Raw genomic sequence first — 26,087 nt, 5'->3', positions numbered from 1 at the left:
CACAGGAGTCTAATCAAAAAACAAAGTCAATACTTCCAAAAAGTCATTCTAATTAGGCCACAAAATAAATCCATAAGGCATTCAAAAGAGCACTTGTCAATCAATCAAAACAAAGAACTATACCAGATGCACAAAGTCTTTTAAGGACAAGGCCATAAAACAGAGCACACGGCTGACCTAGACTTAATCAAGGTACAGGAAACACTAAGCAAAGTATTTGTGGAGGAAAAGGGTGACTTAAATACACAAACCTAAACAAAGCACAGGAGACACCTATTAGACATAATGACAGAGACTGGACACCAACAAAAAGGCAGTGGGGGCCTCTAGTGGGCAGAAAACAGTCCACAACCCTGACAGGAAACCAGTAGATATCAGTTTATATCTTGCTCTGTTCATGTTACAATTAGTTGCATATCTTACCTGTATATTTCAGTCTAGTTGTGTTGATATTTAACATGATCAGAAAATGACAGATGATTTTCAAAGTCTTTTCCTGTTTCTTCATAAAATGGACATAATAAAGCGTCCAAAAGTCAGAATGGACAAACCCATGTGTATAAATCACACCAAAATATGGATTTGAATTAAAACACTTAAGAGAAACATTATTTCAGACTTTTGGATAACAGCTGGATAGACTTTTATTTGATAATTATGTGCAGTATTGAGATTAAAATTTATACTTGATTTGGATTGGTCAGAAGGTGTTCAGCATGGACCTGATAGCAGTTCAGGTTTCAAATCAAATCTCTCTTTTTTAAGAATGTCCTCTTTCTGATTATATATATACAGTTATACAAACCAAAAAATAGTGTATGTCAAATATGTACAGAAGAAACTGAATCTGAGTTTAGAGACTAACTAACTAACTAACTAAATAAATATAATCACAATCGTTTACATCAGAAAACAAAACATTAATATAAATTATGTATACACAGTGCACATACTTGATCAAGCCACAATTATAAGGACATCCTAATGATTAGACTGACCAACTATAGAAGAAGAATTCACATAATCAGAAAAAATAAAAATTAATGGCCCCAAGTTTCAGAAAATCTGCCAGTATTGCCCTTTATTGTGTACCTAATTTTATCCAAATGAATGAAGCTCATAACATCTTACTGCCAGTCATCAAAAGATGGAGGGAGAATTTGTTTCCATAGCAGAAGAATATGCCATCTAGCTAATAATGTTAAAAAAGCAAAAGCGTTTGCAGAACATCCGGACAAACCTGTGACACTCGGAGGAAGTCCAGCAAGTGCAACCAAAGGACAAGGCTTGATCTGTTTCTTTGTCACAGTGGAAAAACATTTAAAGATTTATAGCCAAAAAAAAAGTTTGGTATTGGTAATAATTGCTGGACAAGGGAATTACTTTTAGGAAAACGTGAGACGGCAGTAAGAGGACCACACAGTAGTGCAGCTGGTCAGGCCGGGGAGCAAGAACCCTCTTCAATACTGACCCAAGCTGGGACCCAATCACAGAGCCCGAAATGACTCTGAAACCAGAACAGTGTAGATTGTATATTTGTCACCCAGTTGTAAAATAAGAAATTATGAAGGGCAAGCCCACCCTCAACCTTTGGTTTTTGAAGTATTTCCCTCGAATTCTGGCAAAAAAACAGATGAAATGTGTGGGTTTAAAGTCTTAGATATAATAAATAATAGATATAATAAATATAATAAAGTTTTAGAGATAAAATTTTGAACACACTGAAATAAATACAGAAATCTAGGCAAAACGTTCATCTTTACTGAGTTTAAATGACCAGCTAGAGAAATGAGGAGAGCTGACCAGAGAGCAAAATCATTCTGAGACTTTGTGAACTGTACCAGCTCTGCCAATTGTTCAGTATCAGTAACATTCATTCAGTCAGCACAGGACATCTGTGCAACAGGACACACCAGTCACATGTCCAGTATTTTGATTGTGGAAAAAATAAGAGATTTCAAATAACAGGTTGTTGTTTACACATCTAGATGTAAATATCTGGAAATGAAATGTGAGAATTCTGGTCTTTAGCCTTATATACTTTTTTGGAATTTAAAGCCAAATTGTCTTCAAAGTATAAAAAAAACATTTGAGTATTTTCAGAGGGGACTGTACAAATAGTCTTAATAAGTGAGCGAGTGTGTATCTCTGATAGAAACTACTATATATTAACTGTACCAAGTCAGTGTGTTTTATGAGTATCGTTCATTTCCATCAATCTAACCTAACACTAGCCTACAATCTCCACAGAAGGTTGATCTGAAAAAGAGACCTCAGTCTGGGAATTCCTCCACATCTAAGAGTACATCCCCTACCCTGACTCCATCGCCATCCCCAACTCCTAAGCCTCTAATTGGTGAAACCCTGTCTTCTGCTTCTTCCCAACCATGTTCTAAAAGTAGTGGTGGCTCCAGCAGTGGCAGCATCACTGATGAAGGTCAGTGCAAATAAAGATGATCAGACTTTATGGTGTGTAGGAATGTACTCTCATTCACACTATTGCAGTTATACAGTAGACATACTGACGACTAAAAATAATCAGAATGAGACGGTAATAGGAGCAAATGAAAACATTTATTAAAGTAAACTATATAAACACTATACAACTTAAAACTACTCCTTGGGTGCTGGGTTCATTGTACAGACCTGTAGTGAAGAAAAGAGTATACTTTAATATTAAGTTCATCAAAAATAAGAATAAAATTAATTTCTACTTACGTGTGGAGAGCTTGAGCAATGTATAGAAAAGAAGTGAGGGAAAAGAAATGGAACAGAAGGAAGAAAAGAGGAATTTGGTAGAAGGAAGGACATTGCTCAGAGCTTCCACAAAATGTCCATCATCTTCTGGACACGCTGTCTGAGGAAAGGTCTCAGTTTGCTGGCTAAGGCTGCTGGGTCTTGGTAGAACTCCGGGGGCTGAGTAAACAGCACTTCAGCGAGATCTGTAAGCTGATCCTATAGACAAATTACATCATCACTGTCACAATCCAACATAGTGTCACTGAGTTTAGGATACAATACTGAGAATTTGTGGATCACAGCATCAGAAGATATTAGACACTTACAATAAGCACTTTAAAGTAGGTCCTTGCTGCAGGCTTCCACACGTCTACCTCCCACATGCTGATGAGCACAAACAGGCGCTCCAAGAATCCTCCCTTAAGCTTTAGGAAAGAAAGACGACAAGCTCCATTAATATCATGTCATATCAGGGTTAACAACATGGAAAAATAAAATGAGATGAAATAAACCATGTTCTGAAACTACATTCAAGCATGGCTTTTAAATCTCCTGATAAGACTCTTACTGTCTCAGGTATTGAGCTGTTTGTAAAATAGCCGAATAGAAGCAGCTCGAAAAAGATGTCCAGGAAGTTGTAGTGGTAGACCTGCACAGAAGAGAAAAGTTACAAGAAGAAATTAGCTTTACATAATGGAGTCCTGTTTTCTATCACATCAAAATCTTTTAGATTTAAACATTTGTCATGTTACACAAGCATTTATAAGCTTACATAGGACCCGGAGAGCTCTGCTGCAATCCAGTCCTGATAAGAAGGAGTCTTCAGGAAACGAATCAGAGCCTCGTAGTCCAGCTGTACACGACCTGCATCCTGTTAAAGCAAACAAACAAAATAATCACTTTGGCTTCAGTTTTTTTAACGTGGAAACTCATTTTAAACCCTAAAATGAAGCAGTATGTAAGCCTCAGCATGTCCAGTACTTTACTAAAGATACACAGATGATGTATGACATGGGCCAAATGTCCAACTACTGCATATCCCAGAGCCCTCTTCATTATGTACATTTTTATTTATCCTAAGAATGTCCTTTTTTTAGCAGGCTGTGATTGTTATAAAATTAGCTTTTGATGCTTGTTATTTTAATTATTATTCCTTAATTACTCATATTACTCATGAATCTGAATATAAGACAGCACATAATATAAGCTAAAGCAGAGTGAACTTCCCCTGAGCAAAAACAGCAGCTAAACAAAGGTTTTACTCACAGCGAACGCCTCACGGAGAGCATGCAGCTTCAGGCCGATATCAGTTACCCCTCTCTCTGTAAGATGGTCCCTAAGAAACAAAAGATTTACATGCTTAGTGTATTAAACATACATTACTCCTTTATACCATTAAACTGTGAAGAGAAGCGTACCAAGTAAAGGGCACCTCCATCTCCTCTTGGCTAAGGCTCTCCTCACTCTCCTGCAAGACACATTAGCAATAAATCATTAAAACTCACACAGTAAATGTTACAGTCTCCCATTCAGGGGAATAGCAGCATCTGTAGATACACATCAGGTCTGAAACACAGAATTACCTCAGAGTCGTACTGTTCCTCTGAATCACTGTGGGGAGAGTCAACCTGCTCCTGCTCCCAGGTGGAGGTGTTCACCTGACCATCTTTAGCCACATGCAGGAACGTGCAGGACACCTTTTTAAAGGTTTGCTGTTAAATTAAAAAAATATATAAAAACACTGCAGACCCATATGTGTACAAAATTCCAAGAGTTACTATCTACAATAAAGACTTCATGACATTGCAATAAATTTACCACATAATCCTCAAGTGGCTCCATGATGGTTTCCACCCGGTTACAGGAAAGGAGCTCTGTAACCTTCCCATATTCAGCCTTAAGAGAACAATTTGAAGCGAACACAATTAGTCACTGCAACTAACAAAAGTTTTGTGACGCCACAACAGATAATCCCTCACCTGTATGACAGTGAAATGGTCCTCGATGGTGGTCTGATAAGGGAATCCCTGCAAATGACAATTAGCTGAAACTCAAGATCTACTTCTCAAAAGTGTTCATCTAATAATCATTAATATCAATTCTCTTCATCAGAGTAACAAAGATGGTGATTACCAGCTGGTCAAAGTAGCGCATCTTGGTGGTTTTAAACCAGCAAAAACCACTCTCAGGACCCCTTATCATCCCGAGGAAGTATCCCTTAACGTCCACTGCCTAGAAATAGAGAAAATAAAAATTAGAACTTGTAAAGAAGGATGTGTGTGTGTTTGTATCTCAGCTGCAGCACTGTACAATACCCCAGACTGGGAGTTGGAGGAGTCTGCAGTGTTGTACTCAACATTACAGCAGGTGCTGTTCAGCTCACCAGCACTGAGGGGCTGTGAAAAGTAGAAGATGAGGATCATCAGTGTTTTTTATCATAGCAGTTTCACACTAACACTTTCAAACATTCTGTCACTTGGAAAATCCAGAGATCAGATTTAGTAAATAAATGACAGGTTTGGTTACCAGAACAACAGCTGAAGATGTGGAGTGAGTTTCTGTGGGTAGCTGCGGCAGGATTGGCTCAACAACCTTAAGACACACAGACACACACACACACACACACACACACACACACACACTTAGACAAAAGCAGCCTACACGTTTCAAATGTAGTTAAAATATTTTACTGACACATACCTGGAGGACTGAGGGAGTATCTGACGATTCTCTCAGCAAATCCACAGCTTCTGCAATAAATTAGTTTCATGTAAGTTTAATTACAACTAATATTTTCTGTTAAATGTAAAACATTAAAATGGCCAAATTTATAAGGTAGTAGAGAGAGAGACCTTGTAAATTTTTCTCTCCTTTCTTTCTAATGCTTAAAAGTTAATAAACCTGTGAGTTAGTTAGCTAGTTAATTTGTGAAGAAACAGACTAATTGTAGCATTAGTAGCTTGTGTAAATTCACTGTACATGTGACTGATTAAACTCTCTAAATCCTCAAGTCCAGGCATCCTGATGAACTCCACCTCCCCATCAGGATCCACACGCTGCCGTCTACTCAGAGGGGCTTCTTGATTGCCATCCTCTTCGTCCCGCCTCCTCCTTATGCCCTGGCGTGGGACAGGAGTTATCATTGTGGCAGGAGCATAGTACATACCAGCCACAATGTTGTGGAGGTCGATATTGAAATAAGGCTGGGGCAAAGGAACTGTTGAAGGCTGTGGACTCCCTGAAGGTGGTGGCCTCCTCAAAGGGGATGGGGTTTTATTTTAATAGCACTGTGTATGTTTTATACAGCAGGAAAGCCTCACTATCAAAACAAGAAGTATTTACACAAGTTATATTACTGTAATCTTCCTATAACACTGCATTAAAAACTATTTTATTTACATTTACAGTATTTACATTTTAGCTGCATTTATAGGTGTTATACAGGGCTCTTCCAGTATCACGGCTTCACTGTTAGTCACACTGTGCACTTATTTCAATGCTTAAAAATATCTTCCCCCAAAAAATGCAGATTAAAATACATTTCTATTACAGTCTATTACTTTAGCACTTTCTTACTCCAGTGGTTCACATCCCCTTTGAGTCCAATTGTGTCTCCTCTCAAAAATTCGCCCTTTATCGTAAATTACACTACTCCTAACTATTTTATTCACGACAGCTAGAAACAAAACCTTGCTGAACAGAATTGAAACAAACAGCTTGATATTTTTGCCTAAGCTGCACTCTACATTGCCACACTAGCTCCATTTATTTGTACCGATTGGTTTTGTTCAGCTAGCTGCCTTTCCTCACAGCCCCTTTCTCTCTCCGCTTTAACAACTCGACAAACACGGACAATGAAAAATCCTTAAAATAATAAGTTACTTCATGTTATTGTAAGTATTTTAACTTATTCTATTCACTCCATCAAAAAAAAACTATAAACACTGAAAAACAATTACTTAGCTACATGCTAACTAGCCGTCTAGCTAATCTTTGCTAATACTCCTCGGCTTGACTTAGTAAACTTTAGCAAACGTTAAGTAAACATTGGGACTTTTATGAAAAGCTGATGTTAACATATCTGAAAACATCAACACTGTTTTCTTCTTCCCTGCTCGTTTCACTGGAGTCTGCCATTTTGTCCGCTAGCTTTAGCATACTGATCGTGTACGTAAAGCGATTAGCCGAATAAAGATTAGCCGAACAGAATTTCTCAAAACCATCTAATCATATAAAACGATATTCCTGATTGCGGTTTTTTGTAATAACGCGGTGTTTAAAAGACTTTATACTTAAGTGAAAAAGAGGAAACTCAGTAACTCACCGTTCCAGGGGTCGTACAGTCCGCTCCATCCGGGCTCGGGATTCACATCCGGGTGCTGAGGCTCGGCTCCTCCCCCGAAGTTCATCATCGCTGCGCTGTAGAGTCGGTGTAGGAGTCAAATCCAGTAGTGGAGTACAGAGAAATCCGAAACAGGGGTGTAGCAAAAATGCCAAAAGATAATCCAAATCTTGCGACCTTCAGAACCAGTATAAACCAACACTAACTAGTATAAAACAGCACTAACTAGTATAAACCAATATAAACCAGCACTAACTAGTATAAACCAGCACTAACTAGTAACAAGAGTCAATAATGAATAAATAATAATAATAATCATAATAATAAGCTGAAATGTCCGGGAAGCCCAGGGAGTGAAGCATAGCTGAAGTTTAAGGCAGCATGTAGGTGTACAGTTAGAATTCAAGCTGTAGGACCAGTTTAAAGACGATACGACCTTAAAAAAAAAAAACTCCTGTTTACGGCATCCACCGAAAACCTCCGAGAAAAACCGAACTGTACGGAAACCAGGAAGTGAAGTCCGTAAAAAATGCATTTACAAATTATATATTTTACATTTTATAATTTGCTCCTGCTGAACACACTCAGTGTCCTCAAGGTAGGATGATCTTTATCCTTTAATGCCACACTGTTTCTACAATAAATCATGTTAAAGTGACAGTGTTACAGTCTAATGTCTAATGTTATGTAGCACACAAGACACCTCATCTTGCCGTGAATTAGCCTAATGCTAGTTACCGTGCTAGCGAACCTGGCTACTGGTTTAAACTACACAATAAAATCATTAAGCTCGGTTTAAGAATTTATTTTATTTCCACAATGAAATATTTACCCCATTAGAAGTCCATTCTTAACACCCTCTTCTCCTGGTTTTAATAAAATAAATCGTGCTTAGCTTTGTGATTCAGCAGCTAGCGCGCTAACGGACTTTAGCCGATTTTTAGCGATTTCAATGACAGTGTAATATTTGGACTAATCATATCTACCGAGAGAACTTGTATATTTGTTGTAATTATTTAACACTTTATTGGTTATATTAATGTGAATATGATATTTCTCCTAATAATAGTTCACCTGTTAGTGAACATGCTGCTGCTTTAAATTACACACTAAAATCCTGAACCGAGTTGATGAGCTCGGGTAACGAGAATTTAGTGTATTTCCATAATATAATATTTACCCATTTAAAAGGTGACTTTTCACACCCCTGAGTACTGGTTTTACACTAAATCATGAGTAGACTAGTGATTTAGTCAGGTCTAAAGGACTTAGTTACAGATGTATGTTATCTACCTAGAGAACTTCGCTAATCATTTCATTTACACAGTTAGCATCATGCTAGTTATCGTGCTAGCGAACTCGGCTACTGGTTTAAATGACACAATAAAATCCTTAAGCTTGGTCAAGAATTTATTTTATTTCCACAATGAAATATTTACCCTGTTAGTAGGTCACTTTTAACAACCCTGACCCCGATTTAAATTACACTGTAATAGTTGGACTAATTATATCTACATGTCTATTTGTTGTAATTAGTACACATTTTATCGGTAAATATAATATAAATATAATGTTTAGCCTAATGTTAGTTAAGCTGCTAGTGAACTTGGCTGTTGTTTTACATTACACACTAAAATCCTGAACGAGTTGATGAGCTTGACCAACGAGAATTTCATTTATTTCCACAATATAATACTCATCCCCATTAAAAAGTCACTTTTAACAACCCTGACTACTGGTTTTATACTAAATCATACTTAGACTACTGATTAATCAGCTCTCGCGCTAAAGGGCATGGTTACAGAACATCAGAACATCAGAACATCAGAGCATCAGAACTGGACCACGAAGCAATGGAAGAAGGTGACCTGGTCTGATAAATCAAGTTTTCTTTAACATGGCGTGGATGGACGGGTGTGTGTGCACATGGCACCAGGATGCACTATGGGAAGAGGGCAAGCTGGCGGAGGCAGTGTCATGCTTTGGGCAATGTTCTGCTGGGAAACCTTTTGGTCCTGCCATCCATATGGATGTTGCTTTGACATGAACCACCTACCTAAGCATTGTTGCAGGCCATCTACACCCTTTCATGGTAACGGTATTTCCTGATGTCTGTGGCCTCTTTCAGCAGGATAATGCACCGTGCCCCAAAGCAAAAATGGATCAGGAATGGTTTGATGACCACAACAATGAGAATGAGGTGTTGACTTGGCTTCCAAATTCCCCAGATCTCAATCCAATCGAGCATCCATGGAGGCCCCACCTCGCAACTTACAGGACTTAAAGGATCTGCTGCTAACATCTTGGTGCCAGATACCACAGCAGACCTTCAGGGATCTAGTGGAGTCCATGCCTCGACAGGTCAGGGCTGTTTTGGCAGCAAAAAGGGGACCAACAGCATATTAGGCAGGTGGTCATAATGTTATGGCTGAGCGGTGTATGGTATCTACCTAGAGAACTTCACTAATCGTTTCATTTCCACAATATCATAGTGAGTATAAAGGTTTTAATAATTATACAGTATAATATTTTTTATAGATTTGGTTGGTGGACAGGGCAGGAGGTTTTAGAGAGTTTAATCAGGTCACATGTACAGTGAATTTACCCAATCTGACTGCTACAATTTTTCTGTTTCTTCACAAGTTAACTAATTATCAAACTCACTGCTTTATTAACTTTTATGCATTAATAGGAAAGTTTGATATTGTGTAATTGAAGAGTCATAATTCTGAGTCACAGAAAAATAATCTATTGCAGAGCCTGTGGATGTGCTGGAGGAATCAGCAGATACTCCCTCTGTCCTCCAGGTATGTGTCAGTTAAATAGTAATATTTTAACTTCATTTAAAACCTACAGGCCACTTTTTTCTAAGTGTGTGTGTGTGTGTGTGTGTGTTTGTGTGTGTGTGTTAAGGTCATTGAGCCAATCCTGCAGCTGCTGCCCACCGAACCACACGAAGAACCTTCAGCTGTCATTCTGGTAAGAAAATCCTTCATTTATTTCCTAAAGCCAATCAATGGATTTTACAAGGTTGTTTTTACTGTAAAGAATGTTAGTATAAATCTGATATGATAAGAAGCACTTATGATCTTCATGCTCTACATTTCACAGCCGCTCGATGCTGATGAGCCGGACAGTGCCTGCCGTGATGTTCAGTGTGTGTCTGTAGTCTCCTCCCTCTCCCAGGTATTCTACACTGCTGTAACTGAGATACAAACACACAAACATCCTTCTTTACAAGATCTAATGTTAAGTTTTGTTTCTCTATTTCTGGCCAGTGGACATAAGCAGAGACATGATTGGAATGATGAGGGGTCCAGAGAGTCGGCTCTGCTGGTTTGAAAGCGCAGAGACACACTGCTTGACTCGCGAGGTAATCACAGTCTTTATTACTCTGATGAAGAGAATGGACATTTTTCAACTGACATGATTTTTAGAAGAGCACTTTTGTGAAATGTGGTTGTAGATCTTGAGTTTCATCTAATTGTCTTTTACAGGGATTCCCTTATTATACCAGTGATAAGGAGAGTTTCACTGGCATTCAGGTAAGGGATTATTCATTGTGGCATCACAAAATGTTATGAACTGCAGTGACTAATTGTGTTTGTGTGTTTTAAGTTTGTTGAGCCGAACATCCAGCTGCTGCCCACAGAACAACCTCAAGACCCTTCACTTGTTTTTCTGGTAACCAATGCTTTCATTTATTTCCTAAAGCTGATCACTGGATTTTACAAGGTTGTTTTTACTGTAAGTGACAGAATATTAGTATGAAACTGCTGTGATCAGAAGCACTCATGATCTTCCTGCTCTACTTTTCACAGCCGCTCGATGCTGGTGAGCTGATCAGCGCTTGGTGTAATATTCAGTTCCTCTCTGCACAGGCCTCCATCTCCCAGTTCAAGGTATTCTACAGTGCAGCAGCTGAGATACAAACACACAAACACCCGTCTTTACAAGTTCTAATGTTTAGTTTTGACTGGCAATTTGGGTGATCAGTAAAGTGCTGTAATATCTTCATGTTGCATAAAATGACACATAACCCAGCACACTTGCTCATTTGACTGATGTAGGATACAACTAAGCTGAAAGATAAGGGTCTTACTCAACCAGTGCTGCTTGGAAGTGTGCTGGAATTTGAACACAACCTTCTGATCAAGCCTTCTGTCACTGAGCCATTACAACCATGCCAGAGCAACACCATAACTAGTTTGCATTGATTCAGCTATTTCTCCCACTGAATTAATGGCACTTAAAGATTCCAGTGAAGCAGTGCAAGCTAGCTGTAGTGATGGCTTTGAGTCTCTGATAAGAAGGTTGTGTGTTCAAGTCCCAGCACAAAACATAACTTCCTTGATTGTACCCTTGAGCAAGACACTTCTTCTTCTTTTTCTTATTTTTGTCCTGTATTGATTTTGACCCATAGTTTGTTGTCTCTGTAGGACACAGTCCAGAAGGAAACCTGCACTAAGGGACTCAAAGTAGATATCCTCAGTTTTGTTGAAGATGTGGCAATAACCAACCCAAACACAAGAAGTATAGCTGTGGTGCTGGAAGAGAACATTGTGCTTGATGATGTTGATGACCTGCCAAATGCATTTGCTTTACTTTTTGGTATCATTTATGCACTTAACATTGAGTACCTGAAGAAGTATACCTTCGAGGTGACCCAGACATTATTTCTGCACCTTGGCTCTCAGTGTACTGCAAGAGTGCAGTCATTGAAGAATAAGCTTCTGAAGCTGGATGTTTAATCTTGGCTGCTGTTTATAAAAAAGTTAACAGTTATCTATGCACTTTCATAGTTTTGTTATTGGAGCTGAGTTTGTTGGACTTGTTTGTTGAACTGTTCAAGCTGCAGCTGTGAAGCCATAGCAAAGTCATTTTTGGTCTTTTTCCATTGTTTTACCCAAATCTGATTACTTAGAAATATACAGAATACTTGCTGACTCAAAAGGTTCAGACTGTAGTTTCATGGCCATAGCAGTGAATCCAGAAAAAGTCGTCGTTGTATATTTCTCAATATTTCATCTAGTTGTGTTTTGTATTCAGTGATTATTTGTTCTTTTTATTTGTTTTGGTCTCAAAATCTCTAATACTGCTTTTTTCACTCCTTGGACTCAGATTGTTTATGTACCATTGTTTAATTCAGGCTTACTCTTTTATAATTGGTGCAAAATTTTATATCGTTTTTTATTCCTATTTGCAAACTGTCTTTCATGTTTGTATCGATTTATCGCATCATAATTGATATTTTATTGAAGATAAATGATATTAATATTAAAAAGAGAGCTTTTTGTAAAATGTATATTCAGTGCTATGAATAATGTCTGGATTTTTGGTTGTGGTCATTTGTTTCTGTTTACTGGAGAGTTATTGAGGCTCAATGCCTTGGTTTTATTAAATGTTATTCAATAAATAATAGCATTTATTCAAGTTGGATTGATTCATATTTTGTCTTGGAAAAGTCTCTAAATATCTGTTCACTCTTAAACTCTTCCAGTAATCAGTTCTGCTGTTTGTAACACCTCAGCTTATGGACAGACTGAGATGCAGACAGATACCATAAGCACAGACACAGCTCTTATTTTATATGCCACCATTTGCTCTTTAAAGACTTGTCTCATTTGTTTTAAAATGGATTTGAATGGGCTTGAACACGCGTATGAAAACAAACAAAACGTTACACGTCTCATTATCAACTTCTTTGGAACATTTATTAATAAACTTGAACAAGCATCGGCTCTGTACATCCGACATTAACACTATAAACGTTTTACATAGAGTGCATTGTATAACGTAATGACATCACACCCAAATGAACCGTAATACATTCAATAAAACAAGAGTAGTTCGGCTGATGCCGTAATCTAACGAGTAAGAGTGCAATACTTAACACCCACACTTGCTCTTAGCTTATTAAGTTACCTGAAAACAAAATAACAAATAAGGCTTCTCTTTCACATAAACGATGTAAACATAAACCTTTAACTCATTTTAAGTACTAAACATGTCTCGAGCAAACCTCTTTAACTTTAGCTTAGTGGCTGGCTTTGTCATAATGTCAGCAACCATTTGCTCTGTAGGTATTCCAAGATTACCTTGCCATCATTCACAGTTTCCTTTATAAAGTGCTACTTGATGTCAATGTGCTTGCACCTTTGCCTGTAAACTGGGTTTCTGGCTATTGCTATTGTACCTTGGTTGTCTTCATACACTTTTGTTTGTGCGTATTGGTATGTATCCATACCTTTGAGTAGCTGCTCTAAGTAGATACATTCCTGAATGGCTGATGATAAGGACATGTATTCTGCTTCGCAAGTAGATAATGCTACTGTTGGCATTGAAGCTCTCCAGCATGTTGATTAAAACATAAAAGAGGGCATCACATTTAGTGCTACATCACATACACACATATGGTCCACAGTGTCAGTGTGAAATGCCACAGAAATCACATTGTTTGTGTCTGGAATTAGCCTGAATTAGCATATTTATGTTTACATTATATATATGAAATTCCTCACAAATCACCATGAGCCAGTGTACGGTATATATACTTGCAATTCTGCATTCTTTATTCTTCTGTTCATTTGTTTATTTCAGACTTACATATTGCACACAGAACTTCTGGATAGTGTAGTGGACCAGCACCGTTACATCCTCCACAGACACCCTCACACATTCGTACAGCCAGCAGCCCTGCTCTGGCCAGTACTGACAGCATTTTTCCTAGAAACACATGCAGATTCAAAACCATTTAACCTTTACAAGCATTTCCAGAGCAAACTGTGTGCTATATTCATGTGTTTTACCTCTTTTCTCTCTCTTACATTAGTCAGCATGACTATGGTGGCAGATTTGTGCTCCCAAACCATTCTCCAGAAATCAGCCACTGTCTCCGGTTTCGGACCTGCAAACAGACCTTTTTAAAGCTTTCCAGCAGAAAGTCATGACATTCAGTAAATTCATTCTGACATTCACTCTTCTGATCTGTATGCTGTGTAACGTGTGGGTGACTGCTTCTGTGTTAGAATCTTGAAAACTGATGAAACCCTCAGATGAAAGGTCACTTACACTAACTACTAGCTGTAGTTAACTTTAGGTCTACACATATTGACTGCTTTCTCCAGTGTCAGAGCTGCTTCACATAACAGTCTTTCCCTGAGACCATTATCAGGAATCCCACAGACTATTTTGTCCCTCACCATTGAGTCTCTAAAATCTCCAAATTCACAAGTCTTACTTAGTGTGTGCAGTTCCGCAAGGTACTGGTCAAAACTCACTCCTTGTGTCTGGTCAGCAGAGAAAAACTTCTCAAAAGTAACATTCTTACTTGGCACGAAGTATTATGGAACATGTGCCACACACAAGACCTGAAATAATTGTTTGGTCTAAAAACCACACACCTGGCAACACAAACATCATCTGACATTCACTGAATTGAACTAGATGACTGTTCCTGAGAAAATTCAGCAAATTATTATTTCAATCAATTTACGCACTAGGCTTTCTCACAACAAATCAATCTCACTGTTGGATATGTAATCTAATGATGATGAGGTAGTTCTAGGTTTCGCCTTGTTTTATATAAGCTGTATCCGATACTGCCATCCTGTGGTGAGATTGAGAATTGACCTAATACAGGAGACTTACTATCAGGTACCACAGAGTATAGAAGTAATGCATTAAGTCTCTTTATATACTTTCACAAGAAGACCAGCCTGTAACCACTTAATGAAATAAAAGTAATAAATGAATTAAATGACTTGAATGAAATTTGTTTTTATACTTGTACTTCTTGATATAATAAATAGCTTTTCTTTTCTTTTCTTTGTTAAACACTTCAGTTTCAGACATCTGAATCAGTGTTTATAAGTTAGGTCTGGTGATTAATTTCAGCTGGAGGATGTGGAAAGAAAACAAGGCCTGTCCCTGCACTTTCCTTCACTTAAAGCACTCTGAAATTTCCTTCAGGATGAATGTAAAAGTTTACAGAATTTCCATATTTGGCTGACGGTCTGTGTGCTCAGCTGTTTAAAGAGGCAGAAGGCCATCATACAGAGGTGGCAGCAGGAATAACACAGGCTACTGACTTAACACCTTACTACACACTGTGTCACTTTAAATTTCATTCATCTCAGGTTACTTTTAGAAGCATTACTGCACTTTAAAGTTTTGGACCCTGTGTTTTCTATAATGTATTATTTTCATTTTGAATGTATTTTTTTTGTGATTTCAGTATTTATACCCTATACTCTTATACTTACACTCTACCCATGTGTGTACTTACCCCCACTGTTACCCATAGCCCCTCCCTGCATGCTTAGTCTCGTCAGCACTGTGAATGTCATACATGTGTCTTAGACCTTGAGTCCAAGAGAATTATTATTTCATCTCATCACACTGTATGTGGCTGTGATTATCTTGAAATACCGCATAGTTAAAGCTCTGTGAAGAGATTCTGGCACTTAGGTTTAAAACACTTAAATCCTCATTATTCCCATCCTACAGTTCTGTTATTTATTTTAAAGTAAATTGTTCTTCATAAGTATACCAGTAATTGTTAAGAAGTTTCTGTCAGTTCACATTTCACAATACAAATCAAATCCAGCTCCAAGAAGAGATTCAGGGTCTAAGGTGATCTGTTATAAAGAAGGTATCAGCTTTCATATAAGCATTTCTTTAATGTTAACTAATGCAGTAAATAAAGTAAGTTAACAGAGCCTTAATGTAAAGTGTTATCACAGTATGTTTATATGGTTTATTACTCACATAAATAATTGTAATGTGATAAATGTATTGATTATATCCACTGAAAAAGTCCAAAATTCTGTGACCACATTAATAATCTGGGATTTTTCTTCAACTGCATTTTTTCCTATTTAAAATATACAAAGTTTATATTTTACTAGTTTATACTAGTTAGTGCTGGTTTATACTGGTTTAGGTATTAGAAAAAAAATATGGCTGCTTTCTAGATGTGCTAAACAAGTATGTAATTTTCTGCAAACCTGTCCCTGGTTTATAAGCCCAAGAAAAAAACATGATTTTGAAGAGTGACTGAAATTAGTGAGAGGCTAATCAACCCACTATAAAATAACTTTTACTGATAGGTGCTGTAAAATATACTCCACTTGTTTGCAGCTGGTGTTTTATTATGTAGTAATAGTTGCAGTGGTCTGGGAAAATACTGGACTAAAACAGATGGATTTCAAGAGGAAATAATTTATCTGGGTCTGGGATCTTCCAGTGCACAAGTACAAACAGATTTCTTCAGCAGGGGGTATCTGTCTCGTAAGCTGTTTAGTGAAGAGGAATTCTGCAGTATGATTAATGCTGTCACACCTGACTAATGGTGTCTGAACTCAAGCCACCCTACACTTGGAATAAATGAGGGACGCTGTGTCCACCTGTGTCCAGGGGGTGATGTTTCACACCGAGGGTCTGAATTCATCTATCTAATAATCCCACTCCTAATCAAACCCAGCCTTAGATATGATTTAAATTATGGTAGAATAACTATGTTAATCACATGAGAAATGTCTCAATCAATAATGCTTTACATTATGGTCCCCTTAAATTATATTATTTAACATTAGTTTACATAAACAAACCATGTATGTCAGTATTAATATACCCCGCCTACTGCTGAACAACAAAAGCTAGATTTCAGTTCACCACCAGGTAAAACAATTAGTTTGACTGAACTCAATAAATTGGTTGCTGCATTTATTGTTGAGGAGATGCAGCCACTCTTCACTGTGAAGGCGCCGACATTTTGTAATATCATCAGCAAAATCAGGGAAATGGACAGGGGCCGTGCTCTCCGATCGCAAAACCTTTACAAGCTTTTTGGACAAGGCATATATAGAAATGGAGGCAGACCTGAAGAAAACATTTGCAGATTGATCTAATTTTAGAATGACTTTAGGAAGACTATATTGCACTCTTTAATGTCTTTATTAACTTGGACTGTGAGTTTACTTTGTAATGTAACACATATAGGTTTCTATGTGTATAAAATGAAAAGAGAACGAGTCTACTGGTCAAATTTAAGAAAAAGTATCGCAAAAGTAACGTAACGCATTACTTTTTATAAAAAATAACTAAGTAATGCAATTTCTTACTTTTTTAGGGAGTAACACAATATTGTAACGCATTACTTTTAAAAGTAACTTTCCCCAACACTGAATATAATATAATAACAAATATATAATATATTTGTTATTTTTCACATTTTAGTAAACCATTTAAAGGTTGTGAAATTCTGTAAAAATGATCTGTATATGAGTGAAAAATTCAGTTTGTGTTGCGTTTAAAGGAAACTTTTATACATATACTGATGGCTAAAAATAATCAGAATGAGACCGCAATAGGAACAAATATAAACATTTATTTAAGCAAAGTCTATAAGAAGTATACAAATAAGTTTATTTCTAAACAATTCTATATATGTATTTACAATCTATAGGCTATTGATGGGAATAGGGGGAGTGGGATAGGAACAGAGGGATAGATTAATAAGGGATGATTATTAAGGGACGAGGGATCTTAAATGCTAAGGTTAAGCCCTTCTTCAGGTCCTGGGGTTCACTGTACAAACCTGTAGGAAAGAAAAGAGATTTTTTAAATATTAAGTTGATCAAAAATAGAAATAAAATTATTTCACGTGTGGAGCCTGAGCAATGTAGGAAAAAGAAGTGAGAGAAAAGAAGATGAAATGAAACAGAGGAAGAAAAGATGAAGTGGGTAAGAGGAAAGACATTGCTCAGAGCTCCTCCAAAATGTCCATCATCAGCTGGACGTGCAGCTTGAGGAGTCGCTGAACTGTGGTGGCTAAGGCTGCTGGGTCACTGTAGAGCTCCAGAGGCTGAGTGAAGAGTACTTCAGCAAGCTCTGTAAGGTAATCCTATTGACAAATTCCACACACATCCAACATAGTGTCACTGAGTTTAAGATACAATCCTGAGAATTTGTGGATCGTGGCATCAGAAGATATTCAACACTTACAATAAGCACTGTGAAGTACAGCTCTGCTGCAGGCTCCCACACGTCCACGTCCCACATGCTGAAGAGCGCAAGCAGGCGCTCCAAGAAACCTCCCTTAAACTTTTGGAAAGAAAGACAAGCTTCATTAATGCCATGTCTTATCAGGTTTAAAAAATATGGAAAAAGAAAACCAGATCAAATAGACCATGTTCTGAAACTCAAACATTGCTTAGAAATCTCCTGATAAGACACTTACTGGCTGAGGTTTTGAGCCATTTATAAAGTAGCTGAAGAAAATCAGCTCAAAAAAAAACATCCAGGAAGTTGTAGTGGTGGTCCTGCACAGAGTAGAAAAGATACAAAAATAAATTAGCTTTACATATTGGAGTCCTGTTTTCTATATTAGCAAAATCTGTTATCTTTAAACATCTGTCATTTCACACAGGCGTTTATTAGCTTACACAGGAGCTGAGCTCTGCTTTAATCGATTCCTGATTGGAAGGCGTCCTCAGGAATCGAATCAGGGCCTCGTAGGCCAACTGCACACCAACTGCATCCTGTTAAAGCAAACGAAAAAATCTCTGTAACTCACTTTGGCTATGGCTGAGAACCTGAAATTATTTCCATCACAAAAATGATACAGTCTTTCATCATTCTGAAGTCACCTGGTTGTTAGCTGCTGCCAGTCGCATGACGATCTTCTTTCCAGCCATGAACAAGAAGTTCTGCTTGTGGATGCTGGCAAGCAGAGTCTGAATATAAGACAGCACACAATATAAAAGTTAAAGCAGAGTGGACTTTACCTGCGCAGTAACAGCAGCTGAATAAAGGTTTTACTCACAGCAAACGCCTCACGAAGCGCGGGCACCTTCAGGCCGATTTCAGTCACCCCTCTGTCTGAAAGATGGCAGCTAAGAAACAAGAGATGTAAATGTTTAGTGTATATTAAACATACAATACACTGTTACATCATTAAAGAGTGAAGAGGATCGTACCAAATAAAGGGCACCTCCAACTCCTCTGGGTTAAGGCGCTCCTCACTCTCCTGCAAGCCAAATCATTAAATCATTAAAACTCACACAGTAAATTTTACAGTATCCGAATCAGGGGAATAGCAGCATATGTAGATACACATCAGGTCTGAAAGTCTGAATTACCTCACAGTCGTTGTGATCATAGTCCCAAGTGGAGGTGAACATCTGTCCATCTTCAGCCACATACAGCAAAGTGCAGGTTACCGTTGTAATGGTTTGCTGTTGAATAAAAAAAATATCCACACTGAAGACAAATAAAAGCACAACTGACAAAATTCTAAAAGTTACTAACTACAAGATACACTTCATGACAGTGCAATAAATTTTCCACAAAATAATGTGGCACGACGAATGATGTCTCCATTCGGTTACAGGAGATGAACTCTGTAACCCTCCCAGATTCAGCCTTAAGAGAACAAATTAAAGTGAACACAATTAGTCACTGCAATTAACAAAAGTTTTGTGATGCCACAACGAATAATCCCTTACCTGTATGCCAGTGAAACAGTTCTCTATGGAGGACTCATAAGGGAATCCCTGCAAATGACAAAAAGCTGAAACTCAAGATCTATTTCACAAACGTGAGCGTCTAATAATCATCAAGGTCAATTCTCTTCCTCAGAGTAATTAAGTCTGTGATTACCATGTGATTCAAGCTGCTCGTCTTGGTGGATTTAAACCAACAAAGACGGCTCTGTGGGCCCCTTATCATCCCCAGGAAGTATGTTTTCATTTCCACTGACTGAAAATAGAGAAACAAAACTAAACATTACAACTTGTAAAGACGGGTGTTTGTGTGTTTGTATCTCAGCTGCTGCACTGTAGAATACCTTGAACTGGGAGATGGAGGCCTGTGCAGAGAGGAACTGAATATTACACCAAGCGCTGATCAGCTCACCAGCATCGAGCGGCTGTGAAAAGTAGAGCAGGAAGATCATGAGTGCTTCTGATCACAGCAGTTTCATACTAATATTCTGTCACTTAGAAAAAAACAGAAAAACAGGTGAAGGGTCTTGAGGTTGTTCTGTGGGCAGCAGCTGGATGTTCGGCTCAACAAACTTAAAACACACAAACACAATTAGTCACTGCAGTTCATAACATTTTGTGATGCCACAATGAATAATCCCTTACCTGAATGCCAGTGAAACTCTCCTTATCACTGGTATAATAAGGGAATCCCTGTAAAAGACAATTAGATGAAACTCAAGATCTACAACCACATTTCACAAAAGTGCTCTTCTAAAAATCATGTCAGTTGAAAAATGTCCATTCTCTTCATCAGAGTAATAAAGACTGTGATTACCTCGCGAGTCAAGCAGTGTGTCTCTGCGCTTTCAAACCAGCAGAGCCGACTCTCTGGACCCCTCATCATTCCAATGATGTCTCTGCTTATGTCCACTGGCCAGAAATAGAGAAACAAAACTTAACATTAGATCTTGTAAAGAAGGATGTTTGTGTGTTTGTATCTCAGTTACAGCAGTGTAGAATACCTGGGAGAGGGAGGAGACTACAGACACACACTGAACATCACGGCAGGCACTGTCCGGCTCATCAGCATCGAGCGGCTGTGAAATGTAGAGCATGAAGATCATAAGTGCTTCTTATCATATCAGATTTATACTAACATTCTTTACAGTAAAAACAACCTTGTAAAATCCATTGATTGGCTTTAGGAAATAAATGAAGGATTTTCTTACCAGAATGACAGCTGAAGGTTCTTCGTGTGGTTCGGTGGGCAGCAGCTGCAGGATTGGCTCAATGACCTTAACACACACACACAAACACACACAAACACACAAACACACACACACACACACAAACAAACACACACACACACACTTAGAAAAAAGTGGCCTGTAGGTTTTAAATGAAGTTAAAATATTACTATTTAACTGACACATACCTGGAGGACAGAGGGAGTATCTGCTGATTCCTCCAGCACATCCACAGGCTCTGCAATAGATTATTTTTCTGTGACTCAGAATTATGACTCTTCAATTACACAATATCAAACTTTCCTATTAATGCATAAAAGTTAATAAAGCAGTGAGTTTGATAATTAGTTAACTTGTGAAGAAACAGAAAAATTGGAGCAGTCAGATTGTGTAAATTCACTGTACATGTGACCTGATTAAACTCTCTAAAACCTCCTGCCCCTGTCCACCACCCAAATCTATAAAAAATATTATACTGTATAATTATTAAAACCTTTATACTCACTATGATATTGTGGAAATGAAACCATTAGTGAAGTTCTCTAGGTAGATACCATACACTGCTCAGCCATAACATTATGACCACCTGCCTAATATGCTGTTGGTCCCCTTTTTGCTGCCAAAACAGCCCTGACCTGTCGAGGCATGGACTCCACTAGATCCCTGAAGGTGTGCTGTGGTATCTGGCACCAAGATGTTAGCAGCAGATCCTTTAAGTCCTGTAAGTTGCGAGGTGGGGCCTCCATGGATTGGACTTGTTTGTCCAGCACATCCCACAGATGCTCGATTTGATTGAGATCTGGGGAATTTGGAAGCCAAGTCAACACCTCATTCTCATTGTTGTGGTCATCAAACCATTCCTGATCCATTTTTGCTTTGGGGCACGGTGCATCATCCTGCTGAAAGAGGCCACAGACATCAGGAAATACCGTTACCATGAAAGGGTGTAGATGGCCTGCAACAATGCTTAGGTAGGTGGTTCATGTCAAAGCATCATCCATATGGATGGCAGGACCAAAAGGTTTCCCAGCAGAACATTGCCCAAAGCATGACACTGATTCCGCCAGCTTGCCCTCTTCCCATAGTGCATCCTGGTGCCATGTGCACACACACCCGTCCATCCACGCCATGTTAAAGAAAACTTGATTTATCAGACCAGGTCACCTTCTTCCATTGCTTCGTGGTCCAGTTCTGATGCTCACGTGCCCATTGTTGGTGCTTTCAGTGGTGCACAGGGGTCAACATGGGCGCCCTGACTATGCAGTCCCATAAGTAACAAACCGTGATTTACTGTGTATTCGGACACCTTTCTATCAGAACCAGCATTAACTTCTTCAGCAATTTGGGCAACAGTAGCTCGTCTTGTGGATCGGACCACATGGGCCAGCCTTCACTCTCCACGTCCATCAGTGAGCCTTGGCCGCCCATGACCCTGTCACCGGTTCACCACCGTTCCTTCTTTGGACCACGTTTGATAGATACTGACCACTGCAGACCGGGAACATCCCACAAGAGCTGCAGTTTTGGAGATGCTCTGATCCAGTCGTGCAGCCATCACCATTTGTCAAACTCGCTCAAATCCTTACACTTTCCCATTTTTCCTGCTTTTAACACATCAACCATGAGGACAAAATGTTCACCTGCTGTCTAATATATCCCACACACTAACAGGTGCCATCATGAGGAGATCATCAGTCTTATTCAGTTCACCTGTCGGTGGTCATAATGTTATGGCTGATCGGTGTACATCTGTAACCATGCCCTTTAGCGCGAGAGCTGATTAATCAGTAGTCTAAGTATGATTTAGTATAAAACCAGTAGTCAGGGTTGTTAAAAGTGACATTTTAATGGGGATGAGTATTATATTGTGGAAATAAATGAAATTCTCGTTGGTCAAGCTCATCAACTCGTTCAGGATTTTAGTGTGTAATGTAAAATAACAGCCAAGTTCACTAGCAGCTTAACTAACATTAGGCTAAACATTATATTTATATTATATTTACCGATAAAATGTGTACAAATTACAACAAATAGACATGTAGATATAATTAGTCCAACTATTACAGTGTAATTTAAATCGGTAAAAATCGGCTAAAGTCCGCTAGCGCGCTAGCTAGCGGATCACAAGGCTAATCATGATTTAGTGTAAAACCAGTAGTCAGGGTTGTTAAAAGTGACCTACTAACAGGGTAAATATTTCATTGTGGAAATAAAATAAATTCTTGACCAAGCTTAAGGATTTTATTGTGTCATTTAAACCAGTAGCCGAGTTCGCTAGCACGATAACTAGCATGATGCTAACTGTGTAAATGAAATGATTAGCGAAGTTCTCTAGGTAGATAACATACATCTGTAACTAAGTCCTTTAGACCTGACTAAATCACTAGTCTAGTCATGATTTAGTGTAAAACCAGTACTCAGGGGTGTGAAAAGTCACCTTTTAAATGGGTAAATATTATATTATGGAAATAAACTAAATTCTCGTTACCCGAGCTCATCAACTCGGTTCAGGATTTTAGTGTGTAATTTAAAGCAGCAGCATGTTCACTAACAGGTGAACTATTATTAGGAGAAATATCATATTCACATTAATATAACCAATAAAGTGTTAAATAATTACAACAAATATACAAGTTCTCTCGGTAGATATGATTAGTCCAAATATTACACTGTCATTGAAATCGCTAAAAATCGGCTAAAGTCCGTTAGCGCGCTAGCTGCTGAATCACAAAGCTAAGCACGATTTATTTTATTAAAACCAGGAGAAGGGGTTGTTAAGAATGGACTTCTAATGGGGTAAATATTTCATTGTGGAAATAAAATAAATTCTTAAACCGAGCTTAATGATTTTATTGTGTAGTTTAAACCAGTAGCCAGGTTCGCTAGCACGGTAACTAGCATTAGGCTAATTCACGGCAAGATGAGGTGTCTTGTGTGCTACATAACATTAGACTGTAACACTGTCACTTTAACATGATTTATTGTAGAAACAGTGTGGCATTAAAGGATAAAGATCATCCTACCTTGAGGACACTGAGTGTGTTCAGCAGGAGCAAATTATAAAATGTAAAATATATAATTTGTAAATGCATTTTTTACGGACTTCACTTCCTGGTTTCCGTACAGTTCGGTTTTTCTCGGAGGTTTTCGGTAGATGCCGTAAACAGGAGTTTTTTTTTTTTTTTTAAGGTCGTATCGTCTTTAAACTGGTCCTACAGCTTGAATTCTAACTGTACAGCTACATGCTGCCTTAAACTTCAGCTATGCTTCACTCCCTGGGCTTCCCGGACATTTCAGCTTATTATTATGATTATTATTATTATTTATTCATTATTGACTCTTGTTACTAGTTAGTGCTGGTTTATACTAGTTAGTGCTGGTTTATACTGGTTTATACTAGTTAGTGCTGGTTTATACTAGTTAGTGCTGGTTTATATTGGTTTATACTAGTTAGTGCTGTTTTATACTAGTTAGTGCTGTTTTATACTAGTTAGTGTTGGTTTTTACTGGTTCTGAAGGTCGCACGATTTGGATTATCTTTTGGCATTTTTGCTACACCCCTTTATTAATAACACCGCGTTATTACAAAAAAACCGCAATCAGGAATATCGTTTTATATGATTAGATGGTTTTGAGAAATTCTGTTCGGCTAATCTTTATTCGGCTAATCGCTTTACGTACACGATCAGTATGCTAAAGCTAGCGGACAAAATGGCAGACTCCAGTGAAACGAGCAGGGAAGAAGAAAACAGTGTTGATGTTTTCAGATATGTTAACATCAGCTTTTCATAAAAGTCCCAATGTTTACTTAACGTTTGCTAAAGTTTACTAAGTCAAGCCGAGGAGTATTAGCAAAGATTAGCTAGACGGCTAGTTAGCATGTAGCTAAGTAATTGTTTTTCAGTGTTTATAGTTTTTTTTTGATGGAGTGAATAGAATAAGTTAAAATACTTACAATAACATGAAGTAACTTATTATTTTAAGGATTTTTCATTGTCCGTGTTTGTCGAGTTGTTAAAGCGGAGAGAGAAAGGGGCTGTGAGGAAAGGCAGCTAGCTGAACAAAACCAATCGGTACAAATAAATGGAGCTAGTGTGGCAATGTAGAGTGCAGCTTAGGCAAAAATATCAAGCTGTTTGTTTCAATTCTGTTCAGCAAGGTTTTGTTTCTAGCTGTCGTGAATAAAATAGTTAGGAGTAGTGTAATTTACGATAAAGGGCGAATTTTTGAGAGGAGACACAATTGGACTCAAAGGGGATGTGAACCACTGGAGTAAGAAAGTGCTAAAGTAATAGACTGTAATAGAAATGTATTTTAATCTGCATTTTTTGGGGGAAGATATTTTTAAGCATTGAAATAAGTGCACAGTGTGACTAACAGTGAAGCCGTGATACTGGAAGAGCCCTGTATAACACCTATAAATGCAGCTAAAATGTAAATACTGTAAATGTAAATAAAATAGTTTTTAATGCACTGTTATAGGAAGATTACAGTAATATAACTTGTGTAAATACTTCTTGTTTTGATAGTGAGGCTTTCCTGCTTTACAAAACATACACAGTGCTATTAAAATAAAACCCCATCCCCTTTGAGGAGGCCACCACCTTCAGGGAGTCCACAGCCTTCAACAGTTCCTTTGCCCCAGCCTTATTTCAATATCGACATCCACAACATTGTGGCTGGTATGTACTATGCTCCTGCCACAATGATAACTCCTGTCCCACGCCAGGGCATAAGGAGGAGGCGGGACGAAGAGGATGGCAATCAAGAAGCCCCTCTGAGTAGACGGCAGCGTGTGGATCCTGATGGGGAGGTGGAGTTCATCAGGATGCCTGGACTTGAGGATTTAGAGAGTTTAATCAGTCACATGTACAGTGAATTTACACAAGCTACTAATGCTACAATTAGTCTGTTTCTTCACAAATTAACTAGCTAACTAACTCACAGGTTTATTAACTTTTAAGCATTAGAAAGAAAGGAGAGAAAAATTTACAAGGTCTCTCTCTCTACTACCTTATAAATTTGGCCATTTTAATGTTTTACATTTAACAGAAAATATTAGTTGTAATTAAACTTACATGAAACTAATTTATTGCAGAAGCTGTGGATTTGCTGGGAGAATCGTCAGATACTCCCTCAGTCCTCCAGGTATGTGTCAGTAAAATATTTTAACTACATTTGAAACGTGTAGGCTGCTTTTGTCTAAGTGTGTGTGTGTGTGTGTGTCTGTGTGTGTGTCTGTGTCTTAAGGTTGTTGAGCCAATCCTGCCG

General features: G+C 38.2%; 1 long non-coding RNA gene across 3 annotated transcripts; it reads right to left on the bottom strand.

Moving 5' to 3' along the window:
- Positions 1-19,931: 19,931 nt before the first annotated feature.
- Positions 19,932-25,507, bottom strand: LOC131350700 (uncharacterized). 3 transcript variants are annotated; one of them, XR_009204298.1, is made up of 7 exons: positions 23,840-23,953; positions 21,005-21,054; positions 20,799-20,864; positions 20,592-20,666; positions 20,405-20,499; positions 20,233-20,280; positions 19,932-20,012 (listed from the first exon to the last, which is right to left on the bottom strand). It is a non-coding gene; the product is annotated as an uncharacterized LOC131350700 (long non-coding RNA). The 3 variants fall into 3 exon arrangements; XR_009204299.1 differs by lacking the exons at positions 19,932-20,012; positions 23,840-23,953 and adding exons at positions 20,094-20,159; positions 25,421-25,507; XR_009204297.1 differs by lacking the exon at positions 19,932-20,012 and adding an exon at positions 20,094-20,159.
- Positions 25,508-26,087: the final 580 nt, after the last annotated feature.

Source organism: Hemibagrus wyckioides, unplaced genomic scaffold, assembly GCF_019097595.1.
Source record: "Hemibagrus wyckioides isolate EC202008001 unplaced genomic scaffold, SWU_Hwy_1.0 Contig8, whole genome shotgun sequence".
NCBI classification, from domain to species: domain Eukaryota; kingdom Metazoa; phylum Chordata; class Actinopteri; order Siluriformes; family Bagridae; genus Hemibagrus; species Hemibagrus wyckioides.
Note: the sequence above shows the minus strand (reverse complement) of the source record. Positions and strands in the feature narration are given on the sequence as shown.